We start from the raw sequence: 12,132 nt of genomic DNA on the forward strand, positions 1-12,132 counted from the left end.
ATTGTTAGGTTCAAAATACGTGAGGAATTATGTCTCCTTGCAAAAGGGATGGTTATGTTAAGTGTCTCAAAGGGAAAAGTGCATGAAGAGTCATGGGGAAACTTATGAAATACTAAGCCTAAAAGAAAATGTAAGTAAATGTTGGCCATAGGTATTAAAGGGTATGGGGTACAAAGCCACTGACTGTTGACCGTGGGTCGTGGCAGTCGATGACTAGATGTATGGGCAATAGTCATCAGCTGTAACGATAAGCGAGAAACAGGCCAGAAGAGCTAGTACTACTGGATTCCCACCTTGACTTGTGCATATCATGGTATTGTGTGATGCATGGGATTGGGATTACATGGAAGAATCATGCTTTGTATGTGATGGGGTGTGTAAGCATTGGCATGACCCGGTTGGCGTAAGAGCCAATTTGGGTACTCTAGGTAAGCATATGCATTTGGAGCATTTCACATGTGTGTATTCTTATGTGGGCATAGTATGGTCTGATGCTCGATTTATGGGGGCCTTGACATCACGTTTATGCTACAGATGCTATTGCATTTCTTATGTGTTGTATTGTATGGTGAGGATGAGTGGTTATGAGATGTGGGTTAGGCCCACAGCGTAAGACCGTGGAACAGGTCTACGGCAGGGACATGTTATGATGACAAGTTATGTATGACAGGAATGGCCAATTATGGTGATAAGTTATGTATGATAGGAAAAACATGTTATGAATGTTAGGAAAAGCCGACTAAGGTCAGGAAAAGGCAAGTCAGGAATGATGATATGATAGCTTATATTGGGCTGCTCGCAGGTTTGCATGCGGAACTTGGGTGCCATTATGTGTTCTTATATGGGCCTCAAGGACCCTCTATGTGCCGTTACTTTATTTTTATGCATTTAGAGCTAATACACGGCATGATGTGTTATTACATTGGCATGGAATACATGTGGTATGGGGAAAATGCTATTCTTAACCTATTGCCTTCATACTATTATGCTTGCAGGCCTTACGACTCACGTTGCTTGGGTCATTCCAGGTAAGAGCAGGGTACCAAGCAAGGACGGGGTAGGCGGTACTACAGGCAAAGGTTAGACGTGTACAAAGCAATCCCGACCAAAAGGTCCTGGTGGTGTCTTTTATTATAGATCTTGTAATGGGATATCGTGTTAGGTTCAATATTGCCTAATGTAATTGATCTCAATATATGCTACGAATATATTAAGTGGATTGATAAGGCAATAGAAGAGTTTTGTTATCAGAAGAAAATATGTTAAATGTTGTATTTTCACAAAGACTCCGATAGATGTCAACTATTTTGACATTTCCCCTTATATTCCTCAGCCGGAGTTTCCAAGGAAGAGGTTGCTATGAGTTTTTGATAGCCATGCTGGCGTCACGTCCCCAGAAAAGGATATATAAATATTAATTTTAGAAAGGGGAGCATTACAAGTATCCTTTTTAAATTTTAGTTTGTTCGGTTAATCGATTAAATCAAAGCTTTCTTCGATCAAATCGGCCTGTTTAGTTGATAGAAAACTTTGGTTTGATTGATTCGGTTAGTAAGTTAGTTTCTATCCATTCGATTTTTAGATTTTGATTCGGTTTAGAAACCTAACTAATAGAATATTTACCCCTAACTCTAGGTTGTACCTATTTTAGCAAATGTGAAATAAGATTATATAATTATATCACTATTTTATGCATTATTCATCACTATTTAATTTAAATACTATATGAGTGGTAAAGATAAAAAGCTGGTTTATCCTCAACTTAGTGCCATTTTTGTAATTTTATCATGTTTTTAGAATTACTTTAGTTTGATTCTCATATTTTAAGATTGACGTCAATTTTGTCCTCAATTGACCTAGCGTGTGGCCTAGCTGACATAGCGATTGAAGTGGTATGTTGATTTGTTCAATAATTGATACATCATCAAAACAATGTCATTTTGTCTTATAATTTGTAGCAAAACAATGTCGTTTTGCTAATGTGTCAATCGAGAATAAAATTAACATCAATTTTAAAATATGAGGACTAAATTGAAGTAATTCTTAAAATGGGTTAAAATTAAAAAATGATCCAAAATTAAAGATAAATCATTTTATTAGCCATTTTTTTAACTTTTACCCAAATACCAAAAAAACAACAAAATACTTTTATTAGTCAATTTGGATCATTGCGCAAATGCAAACACTAAACTGAGAGCAAGATAAACAAATTAACGATAAATAATTAACTTCCCTGAAGAACTATTTAAATCCGTTGTCTTATCGGAACAAGATGAGTACATAGTAATGAGTCATTTGAAACATTCATTCACCACACTTTTTTTTCTTTTTTTAAGCAATTAGAGCTATGGCCTCAAAAAGCAACTCTTCCTAATAGATTTATAATCTAGTCACATATTTTCAATACTCTGATATAATATCTCTGAAGTTAAAATATAATAATAATAATAACTAGATTCAATTGATATTTAATTAACAAGCACATACTATTATATATATATATATATATATCGATCATAATACAATTGTCAAAAGATATTAATCTTCAAAAACTACTAGGGACGAAAAAAGATAAAAGCTTATTTCTTTTATTTTTAAATAAAAGTACTTTATGAGTTTTTATGGTGTTAGAATAAAAGTAAAAAAAATGAGAAGGGGGTTAATAGGTTGATTTATTCTCAATTTTAGGTTATTTTTTAATTTTATCTTATTTTAAGAATTGCTTCAATTTAGTCCTTATACTTTAAAATTGATGTTAATTTTATCCTCGATTGACACATCAACAAAACGACTGTTTTGTTGATATATCAATCATTGGACAAATCAAAGATCTCAATTGCTACGTTAGCAAGGTTACATAGGTCAATTAAATATAAAATTGATATTAATCTTAAAGTATGAGGACTAAATTGAAATAATTCTCAAAATGAAATAAAATTGTAAAATAATCCTAAATTGAGAATAAATGAGACTATTAATCTAAGATAAAAATATATACTTTTAACTATTCTATGAGTGTCAAAATAAGAATAAATACAGAATTATAATGCTATCAAGGAAATTGAATGTTTGAAGACAATATCCTTGTATCTCACTTTTTTTTTTTTTTGGTTACTTTTATTCGTGTTTGATTTAATAAAACTAATGTTTTTTTTTTTCTTAGACAATTCACTAATTCTATTTTCACTAGCAGTTACTGACAATAGTGGGTTTTTGTTAACAATAGTTGGTTATGGCCTAGGTAGTACGGAAACGGAAAACAATACGTTTCCGAAACGAAACGAAAACGCTGAAACGACATTTTTAAAAAAATTAAAAAACAAAAACGCAGAATAAATTGTAAATTTTAAAAATATAAGGGAAGTTTTGTAAATATAATTTTTAATATAGTAAATTATAAAAAATAATTTAAATATAAAAATTTATTTTCAATAATATGTAATGTGCCATAAAATTAATTTAATTTTGATATAAATAAATTAAAAATAAAATACCAAACAAAAATTAAACAAAAACATAAAACACAAAAAAAAACGCATACAACTCCAAGGCTCCAACCAAACACGCCCCAATTAGCTGTCTGCCATTCGCGTACTGCTCATGCTCGCAATCCAATGGGCGACGCCGACGCTGATTTTTGCCCACACATGCCTTACAGTAATCTTGAAATTATTGTTTTTGATCCAACTGGTTTTGAACTGTGCATCTGCAAGCACATATATACTTATAATGCTAGCTGGGTGCCGACGCTTACTGAGGGGGAAACTTAGGGGGGTTCGGCCGAAGAAGAGAGAGGGAAACTGAGGAGGGTTAAGCCGGCCTTGGGGATACGTGGGGAGTGGCCGCTGTTGCAGGAACCAAAAGAGAGAGGGAAACTGAGGGGGGATTCGGCCGGGCTGTGGCCGCTGTTGCAGGAACCAGAAACGTGTTTTGGCTTAAACGCGTTTCCATTTAATTTGAATAAATTGCGAAACGGCCCTCAAACGTTTTGCAATTTACAGAAATGGCCCGAAAATCGTTTCGGGCTGTCTTTGCTATTTTCAAAATAGGAAACGGTTCGGAAACGTTGAAACGGTGTCCCAAACACATTTCCATGCAACTTAGGTTATGGCTAGCCTTATTTGGCAACCTATAAGAGAAAAGGCTGTCATATTTTGATGGCACTCATACATGTTTGGCCATCTACATGACCTTCAGGCTAAGTATCATAGTGCGATTTTGTTCACTCCCTTTAACGGGATGATCATCACCCTCACAATTTGTGTGAGGGTGAAAAATAACGGAATGGCATGGGATCAACAAAATTGCCGTTCCATTATTTTTCACCCTCACAAAAAATATGATGGTGATGGTCACCCCGTTAAAGGGTGAACAAAATTGCACTCTATGTACCACACCATCTGCTGTTCTCACGTTTACAAATATATATATATATATAGTTGAAATAATGTGATTACATGTTTAAAGATAAGGTTTTATTTATTTATATGTAAAATATTTAATATTGGAAAAATATTTTTTAGGCTTTACTTATTTAGAAGTTAAATGTTTTTTTAAAAATATTTGTCTTATTTTTTGATATTTGGTTAACAAAAAGGATACACTTGGAATGAAAGAATTTTATAAAATTCATTTTTAATTCCAAATTTGTGTGTTTGGAATTAAAAAAGTTATGGATTTGAATTTCATGGGATTGACCACAGCCAAAACAAATTCCACCAAATTTGGTGGAATTTACAAATTAATTCTATCACTTAAAACACAACAAGTTTAAAGACCAAAATAACCTTATCTTTTCTCATATTTCCAATTATGATATACTATCTTAAAATATCAAACTAGGGTTTTAGTATTTTGTTGAAAAAGCTGCCTTCACCTGAGTCTCATAGCAATTTCTATTACAACACAACAGCAAATAAAGGGTATTCCTTGATATACGATATAATAGTTTGTGTTTAATAAATTTGATGGAATGAATTCCGTCACACACAATTATATGCATATATATATATATACATATATTCACTGTTTTATATATGCAATTTTAGTGTGAAATAATTTTAAATATTCGAATATATTTATTTTTTAACTTTAACAAGGTTATTAACAATAAACTTTTTTCTTTTGTCAAAATATAATTTCATAGATGTATATTTATAAATAATGTTGTTGGAAGTGCCATATGGACTTGTGTGAAAATTTTAAAATCTCTCATCAAATATATGCAGCGGAATTCTACACAATCTATGTGCAATTTGGATGTTTAAGCAGCGCAACTATACATCATAGTAATCAAATTAATGTGTGCCTGAAGGCTTGAAGTCAAGTAGGTGCAAAAATTGTTTCTACAATAAGATTGAATCATTCTCAAGCTGTGAAGAGACTAGTTAGTTAACACCAAGCAAGTGTTCTAAAATCAACTCGTTGTCTTTATCTTGTGTTAGTCGCGGACCCCAAGTCACCAGCACCCGTGGTGTTCTTGTTATCTTGCAAAACCTTGCCTCAATAGTTGAGACTGTTATAGTAAGCTGCAGACCAAGAGCAAGATAAAAGAAGAAAACACAAACAAAACATCTAAGAGAAAAATCCATAATGCATGCATAAATCTATTTTTCTATTTTAATCCTCCGTCCTTTTACTTAGTCAAGGGCCCAATAGCAGCCCTACAATTTCTCTCACGATCTACTCTGAAAGAGACACATATAAGCCACTAAACCTGAGCAAAGATGGCAAAAACAGTCTACCAACTTCACTAAACTGTCGACTGTTTTTCCAATATTTGGAAAACCAGTCAACTGTTTATTGAAACAATCAACAATTTTAACCCGCATGCTACACGGTCACATCAATTTTAATCTGCATTCATGTAGCTGACCCCACATAGTGGGATAAAGGCTGGATATGTTGTTGTTGTTGTTATAGTCCATTAACTCTTAACGAACATTGTCATTAACACTTAATGACATAATTAAGACACATCATTAACAATTAACAATGTCAAGAACACAATAGGTACATAGATCCAATTTCGAACACTCTACTTTATAATGTGTGACTTTCTAGGTTCACGACCTAATAGCAATCAGATAATATCAAATCCATTTGATACCGGTCAAACACTTCGACCCATTTCAAGAATCTTTTCATATTTTAGAGACGTTTTGAAAATTCCTAAAAAACACTTAACAACGGCTCAAAACAATCTAGCAATAAAGTCTATTCATGTGTGAACCTATTATAACTGAACGATTATCGTGTAATACAATCCTTCCATCACCTAACATCCTGACTAGATGAGAGTCATGGAATGATAAACTCACAAACTTAATAATTACGTGTTTGATCTCATCAGTATAACCATATGACACATCAAGAAACTCATTTCCTAATCATTCATACTGCTCTAGCCGAAAACTTTTTTGTCACATTAACAATAGACCACATAGGACGTTCGCCTCAACTTAATAAGATGACAGATCATATCCACAAATACTTGCCTCCATGTACAAACAATATGAAAGTTCGCCTCAACTTAATGAGGGGATAGATCATATCCACAAATACTTGTCTCCATGTACCAACAATACGAAATCACATAAGATGAACGTCCCACCTTGCCATTGGGTGGTTCGACGCATTAGCAAATCTCACACACCAACACACAAGACAACCATGTCACTTCAACTCAAATGATCAATTACACTATCGCAATTATTAGTGGTTAATTTTGTAAAATTTTGTTATAATTATAACCCTCATTTTGATTTTAAATTGGTTTAATTGAATAGTTATGTGTAATATATATATATATAATCTAAAATATTATAATAAACATGTAAATATAATATATATATTATAACATAATACATATACTCAATGGAGTGCATGAATGGAGCATCTATATAATATATAAGTATATAATATACCATATAATAGATCATATAAATATATACTTAATATATAATTTAATAACACTCAATTGCTTGTTTGTAGGCATAAAAAAGGTGGGTTTAAAGATTCAAAATTGGATTGAAGAATGAAGAATTAAAACCCATGAAAAATTAAAGCCCATAAAGAATTAAGGCCCAACTTGAGCAACCCATGGAAGATATCATTTGGAAAAGGCCAAAGTATTATTTTTAATTCTAATGAAGATAAAAAACCCAATTGTATAAATTTATTTTTTTTATTTTTAAAAATTTATTTTATGAGTGCTCTATTAGGTGTATTTTTTAGTTAAAATCCATTTAACTATTAGGTGTGTATTATAGCTAAAATTCATTTAACTTTATGAGTGCTTTATTAGGTATGTATTTTAGCTAAAATCTATTTAACTTTAGGTGTGTATTATAGCTAAAATCAACTTTAAGTGTGTGAGTGTCCATTAGATATAAATAGCTCACTTGATTGCATTTGTAAGGGAGATTATTATTATTGAATCAAAACTTAGTTCTTTTTTTAGAATTATCTCTTTGAGAATTGTTTTTGTTCTTTCTTATTTTCTCTATTGTTTTCTCTTGTGATCTTACTTACTTTCTTTCTTTCTTCTCTTAAATCCTTATGTCATTTATTGTTACTTTATTATCCACCGCCTAAATGGCCGATTAATTTTTATTATTTTAATTCATGTCATTTAAATTCTATTATTTAAATTACGCCATTTAAATTTCTGTCAATTAATTTTTAAATGGATATGAGTAGCTAAATCTAATCTTGGGTTAAGGCAATGATAGTGTCCAATGCCAATAATTCCCAAAGAAAGCTGCGATTTAAATGAGTGACATTAATTTAAATTTCAGTATGGGTGCATAGTAATTATTGAGAAATCACTAGGTTTGGATTGGAGCGTAAGCCTAACTCAGAGTTTTCATGCTATGTATGGGAGTTACTAGAACTGGAAACGCTATCATACCCAAATCCGGATGATCAATTTAGTTGTTTTGTATATTAATTGCAATTGGATTTATGGTAGTTGCTTAAATTAGAATCTCCCATAACATGTATGGGGATTGCTTAAACTAGAACTATCATCATCTCTAATTGCATTTAATAACAAACCCTCATATCTGAAATTAAATTAATGTTACTAACATTGTCTGCTAAAATTTGGGAATCAACGGGTTGGCGCTGAAATTGTTTTAACTCAAGTGCTATCCAATTTCATATTCACACATTTAGTATTTATTTCAACTTCTACCCTGCTTTATTTCCTAGTATCTGTTATCTAAAAAACACATAAAAAAATCTTGTTACCAATTCATCCAAATGCGTGTACGTGTGTGTGACATTCTTTTTCTTTTGCCATAAATAAATCTCTCAGTGGATGATCTAGACTCATTCAGAAAATATAAATTTAAATTTGGACTACAACTGTACTTGTACACTGACGAGTATAAACCTCTCACCAAAATAAAGAAAAACAATATAAAAGTTTTAATGTGTTTTTATTGTATTTTAATTGCAGGGTGAGAGTGCAGCTACACAACTAGATAACAAGATCACTATCATCATGCCATGTGATTTGTCATCAGCATCACATTTGGTGCATCGCATGCTCTGTGATATGTGACTCACCACTATTTCCATTAGTATCTCATACTAATCGAGGTAATAAATTACGTGCTAGTTTATAATTGTTTAATCAGAGTCCTAATGTAAAATATCTAAGAATTAAGAATATTTAAAAAATCTTGTTATCAGATAATCTCATTACTTATTCTTAACACTTTAAAAATAATATCTCAAATAGGATATCTAGGGACTCATTCATACAAAACTAAAAAATAATAAATGATGAAAACTTACCTTTATTAATAATATACAAAGATACATCATATGATTTATGCCCCAATCAATGTCATCTAAATCTAATATTAAAGCACATCACTGACAAATATGTATATAAGTACATGCACACATAGATACATGAATACACACACACATCTAATACATATACATGCACACATATACACATGCATACATAGTGCACATATATACATAAGCAAACGAGGTGAAAACATAAATACACTCTTATACTTTACCAAAGAAAATCATTGTGACACCTTGAATTTTTAAAACGTCACATTAGACACACGTACTTAAAAAAAGTGAGATTATTAAACACTTTAACATAGCAAGTGAGAGCATGCCCTAGTGAGCGCATGAAGTATGACCCTTGTTTTGGGTGAAGGTATAAATATACCCTTGTACTTTATCAAAAAAGATTTTTAAAACGTCCCATTAAACACCAGTACTTCAAAAAAGTGAAACTATTAAACACCTTTTAATTTTTTATTAAATTAAATGCACCTTTCTACTTTACCAAAAAAAGTCATGTGATATCTTGAACTTTCAAAACGTCCTATTAAACATCTCTACTCCTAAAAAGTGCAACTATTAAACACCTTTAAACTTGTTATTAGATAATTAATTTTATAATTAAAAAATAGAAAACTAATGTTACATTTAGTTTTAGAAAATATTTTCTTTTTTTTTAACTTTAATTTTATAACTAAAGATGTACTAACATTTTATGTTTTAAAAAGTAATGGCATTTACTTTTAGAAAATTTAAAAAATATATTTTTCTAGTTTATTAGATTACAAGAATGCCACATTATATTGCTTATGCCACGTCACTGCAAGTGCATTTCACGCTTCCAAACTATCTCTAATAAGTATTTAATAGTTTCACTTTTTTTTAGTATAGGTGTCTTAATGGGTATATTAATAACAAGCCAAATGGTTCATTACATTCAAGTTGATCATGCTCAACAAAATCGATTAAAGACAATCTCTTATAAGAGTGCAATTATAAAAATCCAAAATAAGGCTCATAAATCATTGTATTTACCAATCCAAAAGCATCCTCATGTACGAGAAAATTTTACAAGCAAAAACCATACATATTGGTGCTGCCTAATTCTTTCAATTTGAGATCTTCATTATGCCATATTGGTGTTGCACGCCTTGTGATATCTGAATGGTGGAATTAGTTTGATGGCTCTGTGTAGTAGTGGTTTGCCTCCTACTCATTTGCATTTTATCCCTTTGACTTTGTAATTATTTGGATGTAAGAGAATCTTAGCCTTGCCACTTACAACGACATAACTTTTTATTTTGTCTGGCTTACTAATAACCATCGAGGCTCCAGTTGATGTCCACAAATCAAAAAAATGGAAAACCTAAAATTTGTTGAGTATGAGGTTCCCTATTTGAGATAAAAAAAAAAAAAAAAAGAATTTAGATTTAGGAACAGAAATGACTTACTTCGAAAGTTATTCCGCTAGTTCTATGATTGTAATATATGCACCAAATCTTTTTGACACTCTTGGCTTCTTTGGTTGATTTGCATATCTCTTTTTCTAGTTTGCACTCCTTTTTGCAGCACTTATAGATACATATTCATTCCCAGAAGTAGCATTTCTCATCCTTATACCACTCAAATCATTCCCTTCATCGTGTCATGTTGGTGTTTCACCTGTAGTTTGATTAACATTTTGACCATTTTGATTCTGTCAACACTAAACGACACTAATATCATTACAATTACATAATAAATTAAATAGTGCACTAATTTAAAATATTTCAGTTAAACTATAATTGTGCTTATCTCATTATGACTGACTTGCTTTCGTTTACATCTGCTAGTATTGTGTCTTGTTGGTATTTCACTCATATTTTGACTAACATTTTGACCATTTTTTATTCTGTCAACATTAAACAACTTTAATATCATAATTACAACTACATAATAAATTAAATAGTGCACTAATTTAAAATGTTGAAGTTAAACTATAATTGTGCTTACCTCATTATGACTAGCTTGCTTTCATTTACATCATTTAGCATTGTGTCATGTTGGTGTTTCATCCATATTTTAACTAACATTTTGACTATTTTGATTTTGTTAATATTAAATAACACCAATATCATTATAATTACATAATAAATTAAGCAGTGCACTAACTTAAAATATTGAAATTAAATTATAATTGAGATTACCTCATTATGCTTAGCTTGCTTTTGTTTACGTCCTCTAGCATTGTGACCTATGTGTTTGCATATAGAACATGTCACATTAACCCATTTTCTTGAAAATTTACCAATTTTCTTCCTAGGAGAATCTTTATCTTTGTTCCTCCTCTTTTTTAGTTTGCCAAACATCTTCTCAATTTGTGGAGGCTCCATTGTAGGATTATCTGAATCAAGCCAATGCTTTATGCCCCTAACTAGTTGCAAACTATATGAATATGACTTCAGATAAGTCTTCTTCCTACACCATTTAGCAATGAAGTCTTCTAGGTTGAGTTTTCTGTGAAACATGGCACGTATGACATGTTGACATCGGATATCCTTCAATTTCCAATACTTATAGCTGCATATTTGTTTCCTTAGGTCCACAAGATGACCATACTCTTCCTCAACTCTCTCAAATCCAAAATTCCCATTGAATGTTATTTGACACTTCATAGCAAGTACTATATATATTTCCAACTTATCCATAGCCACTGGAGATATTTCACATGTCCAAGTGGATGCAAACTCCCTCATCACTGCTATCATTTTCATCAATTGTATTCTAATATCCCCTAGCATGGAGATGATGGATTTGAATCTAGCAATATCCCACTCATGATGAGTTTTAAAGAAAGCCGTACATTGTGTTTGATGATTATAACATAACAAATCTTCAAAAATGCCAATACCAAACTTCTTTAATTCTTTCAATTTATCTTTCTTTGAACTTCTTCCTCTCTTCCCTCGTTTACTTCTTTGCCTAATTCTTCCAAATATGTCTTGCACACATTCTACGTTCCACTTTAGAAGCTCCTCATTTATGGCTAGAATCAACCTCTATTATACAAAATAATATCTATTAGGTCATTTTTTACAACAAAAAAAAGTTAAAAAGTTGATTGTCGTTACCTTTTGCATGTTTGTCACTATAGTCCAACCTTCTCTAGTTGTAATTCAAAAATCCTCTTTCAATATTGCAATGAACCACTTCCAAAATAACAACAAAATTTATTGAACCTTTAACCCCCATTCTCTAGCCTCTTAGCTTTAGCAAAGCAAGTGGTCCCAAGGTTGGACCTTTTAGTTGCACCAACATAATTGTGCAATTTTGCAA

This window comes from Diospyros lotus, chromosome 9, assembly GCF_014633365.1.
Source record: "Diospyros lotus cultivar Yz01 chromosome 9, ASM1463336v1, whole genome shotgun sequence".
In the NCBI taxonomy this organism is placed as follows: Eukaryota; Viridiplantae; Streptophyta; class Magnoliopsida; order Ericales; family Ebenaceae; genus Diospyros; species Diospyros lotus.